Raw genomic sequence first — 9527 nt, forward strand, 5'->3', positions numbered from 1 at the left:
TATTAGTAAAATGTATTAGAGATAATTTATACATAGATAATATTATAGTAAAGGTATTTATGGTTCAGGTCCTCTAAAAGGTAAAGAGTTTGGTCTCATATTAAAGCTTATTTCACCAGCATTAACCTGGTTTCGACCTAGTAGCGATCGCATCTAGCAGTCACAAATTATGAGCATTATGAGATTAATTCTCAAAAGCACTTTATTTATGGGTCAGTTTAAACTGGTTATTCAGCGGGAAGACACGTAGGCAACAGTTGGAGTGAGTTGTCCCTTCCTTTGTAAAAGGATCAAATGAACTGACCTACGACAGCAGTCTACTGGAACATTGTTAACCCTGGAACAATGAAGACCTCTCTAAGTGTTATCTGTGTATATTTGTGACATCATCACTGTTTGTTAATTCAAACTCCATATAAGCAACCTCATGGGCCAGTGTAGATCTCTCTTCCTGACTACAAAGATGGACATAGACCTGGGCCCAAGGAGTGCTGGTGTAATGTAATGTATTCAGTTTATGCTTTCCAGTTTATTGTTATATATTTTATGCATCATAATGGCTTGCTGTAAATCCTGCTATCTTTTGCTATTAAATCTCTTTGCATGCGGGAACCACAATAATCACATTGGACAATGTTTATTAGTAAGTGACAAAATGAACATAACATATGTTTTAAGTTTCAAGAAATAAATATTACTCAAAGGTTTGTGATTAATCTTAATTTACAGAGGAGACAATGGAACTTGGGTACATAAGATCTGGCATCTCTGATTTCATCCATGATGCAAAGACTGTAAACATTTTCAACAGTAGATTAATTCTTAGTAGATGAAGTGTATCATAAGGTGAAAAAGGACGTTCTCCGTCGTGACAGTCTGCAAGATATACTTCCTAGTCCCAATTTTTCCATTGTTGCTTCAGCGCATAAGGGTAAAAATCTAGAAAAAAATATATTTGTCTATGTAAAATAGTTTAAAAGTAAAACATAAAATAAGAGAAAATACCAACATTTTCCTGACTGTTTAGTGTAATTAAGTCAGGCAAAAACTATATACACAAAAAAGTAATATATAATATAGTATACAGGTGTATGGCTTACAACCACAGATCTAGCATAGTCACTGATTTGATTATATTACTGTAGTTCATGTTTGTACTTCTGTAACAAAAATGTCAATGTTGCAATATAAGAGAAAAAGAAGGATTGCGCTAGTAATTGATTTGGATAACAATAATAAAAAATTATCTAATAGAGATCAAACAACCTGGACTTCTAGAAGATACTTGTTACATATTAAAAACATTGAGCCTGATTCAGGATCTTAACTTATTTCAGTCTCCTGGACAAAACCATGTTACAATGCAAGGGGTGCAAACTAGTTTTCTGTTTTGCACATAAGTTAAATACTGACTGTTTTTTCATGTAGCACACAAATACTTGATAGCTTATTTGTACACTGAAATTGAAAGTTGATATTTCTGTGCTACATGAAAAAACAGTCAGTATTTAACTTATGTGCAAAACAGAATACTAATTTGCACCCCTTGCATTGTAACATGGTTTTGTCCAGGAGACTGAAATAAGAAATTTCTTAAGTTAAGATCCTTAATGAATCAGGCCCATTATTCCCATTTGCAAGGAAACCACAACAATATACACAGTCGACAGTGTACTTTGTTACAAAGGCTTGTTCTAATTATTGTGTACATGCACTCTTTTTCCTATCTGATTTTACTGATTGAGGGTATTGTTATGGTTTCCCTGCAAATGTGAATATTGTGTTCAATATGTAATACATATTTCAAGGTTCTGCAACATATATTAGCTATTTTTCATTACCGTTATTCAAATAAATTACTGGCACAGTCCTTCTTTATTTAGATATTTTTCTATGTATAGAGGTCCCATAACCTTGATGGACAGCTGCTTATACATATAGCGGAAGGGAGTTTTGTATACTCATGCATGTGTACATATATAACTTTCAGGTTAGTATACAGCATATACATGAGGGACTTGCAGTTGTGCCACCAAGTAGCACATCTAAGTTAGATTTATTTAATTAATAAGCTTGTCATTTTTACTTACAAAGCCACACCCCATCAGTAGTACCGCAGCCAGGGTCAAAGCAGCCAGGACAATGATGGCAATTTGAACCGGGGTAGTTGCAGCCGCTGAAAAAATATGACAAGACGATATTTAATGCAAAATGTCCTATGGATTAAACAAACTTGCATAGGATAGAAAACAAAAAGTTTCCATAAAAGTATAATTAACCATTTAGTACTTCAACGTTCAAACTGGTTATTGAATGTGGACCTGCATACCCAGATACAGCTTAGTATTTATTCTGTTTTCCCCACTGTTCAGTGCTTCAGATCACTGCGGTGTCATAACAATCAATGACTAATAGTAATAATACTAATAATAAGATAATAATAAATATTAGAAGTCTGGCTGAATCTGTAGCTCACAAATAGGCATCTCTTAAACCTTAGGTCCTTTCATGTTTCTGTTTTGTGGCTCTTCTTGCGCTCTGGCACCTTTTGATGCATCTATTTTGCCATGTTTTGCCTTTGTATCTTGGGCACCCCTCTTTGCATCTGTCTATATCCTGTTGCCACCAGTGTGTTTTTGTCAGTGCTTTTCCATCGGTGTCTTGTTCTTCTGTACCTCACATGTGCCATTACCTTTGTATCTTGTTTTTATTTTGAAAAAAATCATTGTTGCTATTATACCCTCTTATGTTCCAATCTTTTTTCACCTTTTGCTCTTTCTACTTCCCCCCCCTCTTTTTACCAGTCTATTGCACCCTCCACCAGGCCATAGACATTGCAGATGACTACATTCTAAAAGTGTAATTGTGCCCCTTCCATCGGTAGACTTTTCTATCCAACACCACTTCCTCTGCTATTTTTTAAAAATGAAGCTAAAGAAAAAAAATTAAAAGGCACCAAAAATTCTAAATTAAGATAACCATTTTATGCCACCCGTTGAATAGAACTGCCCTTGGCATATGCTAGGTTTGTCTGTATAGTATATACAGCGTTGGCCTTCAGCTTTCCGACCCTTTGCCTAATTTCCTTTTGTCAACAGCCCTGTTTCTCCTGTTTTTGCATTTCCTTTGTTTTTCCCACATTTTTAATCAATGTAAATGGTCAGCCCAGTGACTAAGTGTAGTGAACACTTTGCATTTGTGTGTTTCTTGCTTCCTTTTCCCCCTTGCTATGTCTGTTGCCTTCCTACCCTGTCTCTTTTGTCCCATTTGTTTTTCTACCCCACCACATTTCGTCTATCCATAACCTCAATGTTCCCCCATTGTTTCATAGGATCCCTTGCTCCCATAGTCGAACCCTTTTCTCTCCAGTCATATAACAGTGGTTTGAGGAGCAGCTATATCTCTTAATAGAGACAGGCTGGGCCGGGAAGCACGGTGACATATGTCCTCCGGGCAATCTTGGGCCACACTGCCTGCTGGTGGCTGTAAGGCAGGTCTTAGCCATTCTGATTTTGTTCACTCATAATCGTAATGAGGAGGGGGTATCCTTCACCTGCATCATGACTACCAGCTATGGCCATAAGCTATGCTGTCGCAGTTACTGGGAATGTTGTCATACCTAGGTATTCTGGGATACTTACCGGTAGTAGTCATAATAGTAGTAGTAGTCATAGTTGCTGTTGTACCTGTGTATAGAAAAAAAGTAAAGTACATTACCAATTATTATTAATGATATTAATATTATGTAGAGGAACACTCTCCTCTGCATATTCCCTGCTTGTCATCATCATCATCTATTTATATAGCACCACTAATTCCGCAGAGCTGTACAGAGAACTCACTCACATCAGTCCCTGCCCCCATTGGAACTTACAGTCTAAATCCCCTAACATAGACACACACACAGACAGAGACTATGGTCAATTTGATAGCAGCCAATTAACCTACCAGTATGTTTTTGAAGTGTGGGCTGAAACTGGAGCTCTCGGAGTAAACTAATACAAACATGAGGAGAACATAGAAACTCCACACAGATAAGGCCATGGTCGGGAATCAAACTCATGACCCCAGGGCTGTGAGTCAGAAGTGCTAACCACTAAGCCACGGTGCTGCCCTCTTTTCCTCCTGAGCAGCTGCTGTCACTTAATTTCCTTCACAAAACTAAGTTTCTCACCAGTACAGGGATAGTCTGGCAGCGTGAATTGTAGCCTGGTATGAAAAATAAATGCAGGTAGCCCAGTGACCCAACTCAGCCCACTATGAGACATGGGCATCAGCCCAATTGCCCCCCCTCCCCCCAGCCCAGTCAGCCCCTAGACCTCATTGATATGTACTGAGGTGGACAGTAGGAATGTAAAAAATTACCATAGGCTATATGAGCGTATTGTGCACCAGTGGATTCATGGATGTACAGTGATCAGCACAATGTAAAGACAAAAGACAATGCAAACACTATAAAGGTTACTGGGACACATACTGCCAGCATGTGTTGTTGTCACTGCTCTACCTGTGTGTAGAACAGTGCAAAACGTTATTAATTACTGTAAGATAAACACTAAACATTATACCTAATGCATAAGCAAAACATAAAAAGGTGAATTATTTGACAAAAATAGGACTAATATGAATGTATGACTTTAAATCAAACAAAAATAAACTATTTCTAGTTTCAGAGTATGTTAAACTATGTTTCTCTTTACTCCCCCATGGACTGTTTGACCAATAGTAGGAGCTGCTGCTCTTGCTTTAATGGATGTAAAGACAAAAGGCAATGCTAACACTGGGTAATGCACAATCCAGTATTAGTTTTCATCGTCTGATATAGGTTAGATCAAAAATCCCAGTATGGAAAGAGAATCAATTCCATAATAACTTCCATAGTTCATTTATATATTGCATTCAAAATAGAACACTAAGGATCATTAAATCATGAAAACTAAGAGAAGTTAGTGGATGTCATGATCTAAATTGTCATAGGGATGTTTTGTGTAAAGGAAACTGTCTGAACAGGAGATATACATACCGTGAGTAGTATTTGCTGTTGCTGCTTCTGATGCTGATGATGCAATTGTGGGATAAAAAGGTACAGCAAATTATAAATTAATATTATTAAATACTAAATACTGTTTCTACTGTGTAACCGAAAGTTAGCAATGTGCATTATTTTACCCCCCAAAAATACATAATAACTTCCATAGTTCATTTATATATTGTATTTAAAATAGAACACTAAGGATCATTAAATCATAGGGATGTTTTGTGTAAAAGAAACTGTCTGAACAGCAGATATACATACCGTTATTAGTAGTTTTTGCTGTTGCTGGTGATGCTGATGATGCAATTGTGGGATAAAAAGGTACAGCAAATTATAAATTAATATTATTACATACTAAATACTGTTTCTACTGTGTCACTTAATTTCCTTCACAAAACTAAGTTTCTCACCAGTACAGGGATAGTCTGGCAATGTGCATTATTTTACCCAAAAAAAATACACAGAAGAAAGATTTTTTTTATTTTTCACAGGATTCTCACAGGACTTAAGTCTCCTGATTATTTGTGATGGACATACTGTTAAATGACAATATAAATGACTGCAAATTAAAGAAAAATGTCATCTTGAAGAGCATTATTGTATGAGATTGCTGATCATTCTAAGAATGACGATTCAAACAATGCCTTGCTTCATTTACAAACGGGGCTGTTACCAAAAAGGGTATATTTTAAACCTTAGGTTTTAGATGAACCCCTGGATGATTTCATCCTTTTGGAAGTTAGTGTATTGTGATTGGACAAGAGTCAATCGCGGGGCAGTCACATCCAATCATGTTCACCCAGAGGAAATAGTAACATCGCATGTGCTGCTACAATCCTGTGACTTACAATTAGCTTCATTTCAAGTTGATAACTATGTACTTATGAGTGCAATTTACACCAAACAATAGCAACCAATCAAATGGTTGCTTTCATTGACTAACTTTTACAGTTAAAAGCCAATGTGTCTTGGCAAAAATATGAATCACATCTTGTGGCCAGACACTCTCACTGTGTGCTATTCAAGAGTCTTAATTACTAGCATGCAAATAAATCAACAGACAAGATTAACATTATTGTTTTTACAAAAATCAAGCGCATCACTGTGAAAATATATACTTACTTGATTGGCCAAACACTGAAAGAATCAAAAAGAAAGAGATAATCAATATTCAATGACTGTAAGAGCAGCAAGTACGGTACTACTAGAAAAAGTGTACATACACTGTGTGTAAGAAAACACTCTTTAAAACACATTTACAATCTCAAAAAGTTTTGTTTTGTATTTTTCTTTCCATATACTGTATTTATTTCTGATAAAATACAAAGTGTATTCATAATTCATTTTGCACAATATGATAAAGAGGAGATAATTGATAACAGTTTTACTCTAATTCCTGCGCGCTGAATATGAGAGCATGTATTCACAATTACATTGCTCTAAAGCTTTCCACGTTCATTTTTGTCTATAACCCTAACAGCCAAACGCACCAGCAAACATATTTATGAATTTGTACAGAGCAAATGCATTGCATCGCACATATAACAAGCAAAGGAAAGTCTATCATTTAGAATGTTTTCAATTCTTAGTAATGCATCATGGCTAAAGACATTTTATACCATTGTATTGCAATTACAAATTTACTTTATCTGGCATAACATCATATTCTGACACTCTTGTATCTATTCACACAGAAATACATTGAGAGTCACCTCTCATTTCAACATATGTCTTGGCTACGTCACACACAGGTGTGGCCAAGTTACAGACAAAATGCATTAGTCATTACAGATACTCTACACACATATTTATAGAGCCAAATACTTTATATTATATATATATATATATATATATATATATATATATATATAGATAGATAGATAGATAGATAGATAGATATATGTTATATAGAACATAGAGAATATGACTTCCAAGTATGCAAGTGGTGTCCAATTCAAAATAAGACTCAGCCCACATCCCTCTGTCACCTGATCTGTTTAATAAGAGATGGAATAGGGAGCTGTGTTATCAAAAAGTCATCAGTTAATAAGAGCATTTCCGTGCCAGCTGCCTCTGTCTACTCCTCGTTCAGTACCTTTACTTTCAGCCTTAGTACTTTTTAGTACTTTCACAGAAATTAAACAAAGGAACAATATTTGGGTTAGGGTAATAATATCAATCAGACCACACACTCACCTTGTGCCTGTAAAGAGAGGAACACCAGCAGCACCAGACCCCGAGATATAACTTTAGACACCATATTGAGCTTATAGCTGAGGTTACTGTATATTGAACTGGGAAAGGGAAAAAATGCTGGGGGTTTTATACCTGTTGTATCAAGGAGAGGAGTCTCCTATCTCCACCTCCTCTTCCTCTTTTGTTTATGTTTGTTTGACAGCATGCACTAGGAATCATTTAGGATTGGTTATGACTGAGAGGGTTGATATTGGTATTCCAAGTATCCTTGATGTAGTGCCCCATATTTCACAAGGTCTGTTTAATTGTAGGTTTATTGAGTATCTGTTTGTGATGTGACTGCATAGGTATGTAAGGGAGTATCTATCTATCTATCTCATATCTATCTATCTATCTATCTATCTATCTATCTATCTATCTCATATCTATCTATCTATCTATCTATCTATCTATCTATCTATCTATCTATCTCATATCTATCTATCTATTAATACCAAATTATTAACAGATAGCAAATCTATCTATTACCAAACTCTTAACAGTGAATGTAATAAAGATGATATCTCTAGCTCTAATAAGTGCTCATTCTGCTATCTAGTACTAATTTTTTAGTCTCTGCTTCTGGTGTACAGTTCTATGTTACCTCCTATTTACAGCAAGTTACAGTACTTCAAGGTAATATATTATGTCCTTACACCACTGCGCTTACACCATGGCCAGGCTGGGGCAAGGGGCAGATGGAATGTGGCCTCTGAGCCAGACCCAGATTTAAATGTTTGTGCTAGTATCCAGCCATCCAGGTAGCACTGGGCATGTCCACGGCCAACTATGTGCGACCTATGTAAGACCATTATTATTATGGTGACTTCTGTCCATCATTGATGATTAAGGCTGTGACCATGCATCTCTACAATTAATTTCAGCTGACATATTATATGGGAAGGAAATAAACAGGAAGAGAAGAGGGGTGGAAAACCAAAAAAGAAAATAGCAAAGAAAGGGTAGTGCAAACAGATTGTGTGTGTGGGGGGGGGGGGGAGGGGGAGGCGGTGTATATGGAACACACAGAGAGGGAGAGATTTGAGCATATACAAAGGGAGGGAGAATAGAGCACACAGTGAGATTGGGAGACTGGAGCACAGAGGGAGGAGCACACAGAGAAGGGGAGAATGGATCACACAGAGAGGGGCAGAATGGATCACACAGAGTGGGGGCAGAATGGAGCACACGGAGAGGGGGCAGAATGAAACACATAGAGACGGTGATAATGGAGCACACATAGATGGGGCAGAATGGAGCACACAGAGAGGGGGCAGAATGGAGCACACAGGTAGGGGGAGAATGGATAACACAATGAGGGGAGAATGCACACACAGAGACGAGTGAGAATGGAGATCACAGATTGTTGGATCCTGGAGCACACAGAGAAAGGGGGAGATTGGAGCATACACAGAGGAGTGAGAATGGAGCACACAGAAAGGGGGCAGAATGGAACACACATAAAGGTAGCAGAATGGAGCACACAAAAAGGGGGCAGAATGAAACACACAGAGAGGGTGCAGAATGGAACACACAGGGAGGGGGAGAATGCATCAAACAGAATGAAGAACACAAAAAATGTGTGGAAATGTGTACAGAGAGGGGTAAAAATGGATGACACAAATTGGTGTACCCTGGAACACACAGAGTGATGGGGAGTTTGGAGCATACACAGAGGGGTGAGAATGGAACACACAGCGAGGGACAGAATGGAACACACAGAGCAGGGAAACTGGAACATACAAAGAGGAGTGAGAATGAGCATACAGAGAAGAGGGAGAATGGAGAGCACAAAGATGGGGGGATAAATGTGCACACAGAGAGGGGTGAGAATGGAGCACTCAGCGACGGGGAAGAATTAAGCACACAGAGCAGGGAGACTGTAACATACACAGGGGGGAGAATGGAGCATACAGAGAGGAGGGAATGGAGCACATAGAGATGCGGAGACTGGAGAGCACAATGATGGGGAGATAAATGTGCACACAGAGAGGGGTGAAAATGGAGGACAGAGATTGGTGGATCCTGGAGCACAAAGTTAGGAAGGAGAATGGAGCACTCATAGAAGGGGGAGACTGCAGCACATGGGGGAGTAAAGCACACAGATGGGGGGAGAATGGAGGACAGAGTTTGGTGAATCCTGGAGCACAATGTGAGGAAGGAGAACGGAGCACTCAGGGAAGGGGGAGACTGGAGCACAAAGAGGGGGAGAGAATGGAGCACCGAGACAGTGGATGATCAGACATGGTGTCTGTAT

The 9527-nt window shown here is 38.1% G+C and overlaps 2 long non-coding RNA genes across 2 annotated transcripts; both read right to left on the reverse strand.

The window, feature by feature from the left end:
* Positions 1-621: 621 nt before the first annotated feature.
* Positions 622-5105, reverse strand: LOC142102106 (uncharacterized). Its single transcript, XR_012679205.1, has 4 exons — positions 5024-5105; positions 3642-3686; positions 2091-2176; positions 622-939 (listed from the first exon to the last, which is right to left on the reverse strand). It is a non-coding gene; the product is annotated as an uncharacterized LOC142102106 (long non-coding RNA).
* Positions 5106-5250: 145 nt separating this feature from the next.
* LOC142102107 (uncharacterized) lies at positions 5251-7457 on the reverse strand. The gene is made up of 3 exons (XR_012679206.1): positions 7232-7457; positions 6158-6172; positions 5251-5329 (listed from the first exon to the last, which is right to left on the reverse strand). It is a non-coding gene; the product is annotated as an uncharacterized LOC142102107 (long non-coding RNA).
* Between the last annotated feature and the right edge of the window lie 2070 nt (positions 7458-9527).

Source organism: Mixophyes fleayi, chromosome 9 (genome assembly GCF_038048845.1).
Source record: "Mixophyes fleayi isolate aMixFle1 chromosome 9, aMixFle1.hap1, whole genome shotgun sequence".
Taxonomy (NCBI): domain Eukaryota; kingdom Metazoa; phylum Chordata; class Amphibia; order Anura; family Limnodynastidae; genus Mixophyes; species Mixophyes fleayi.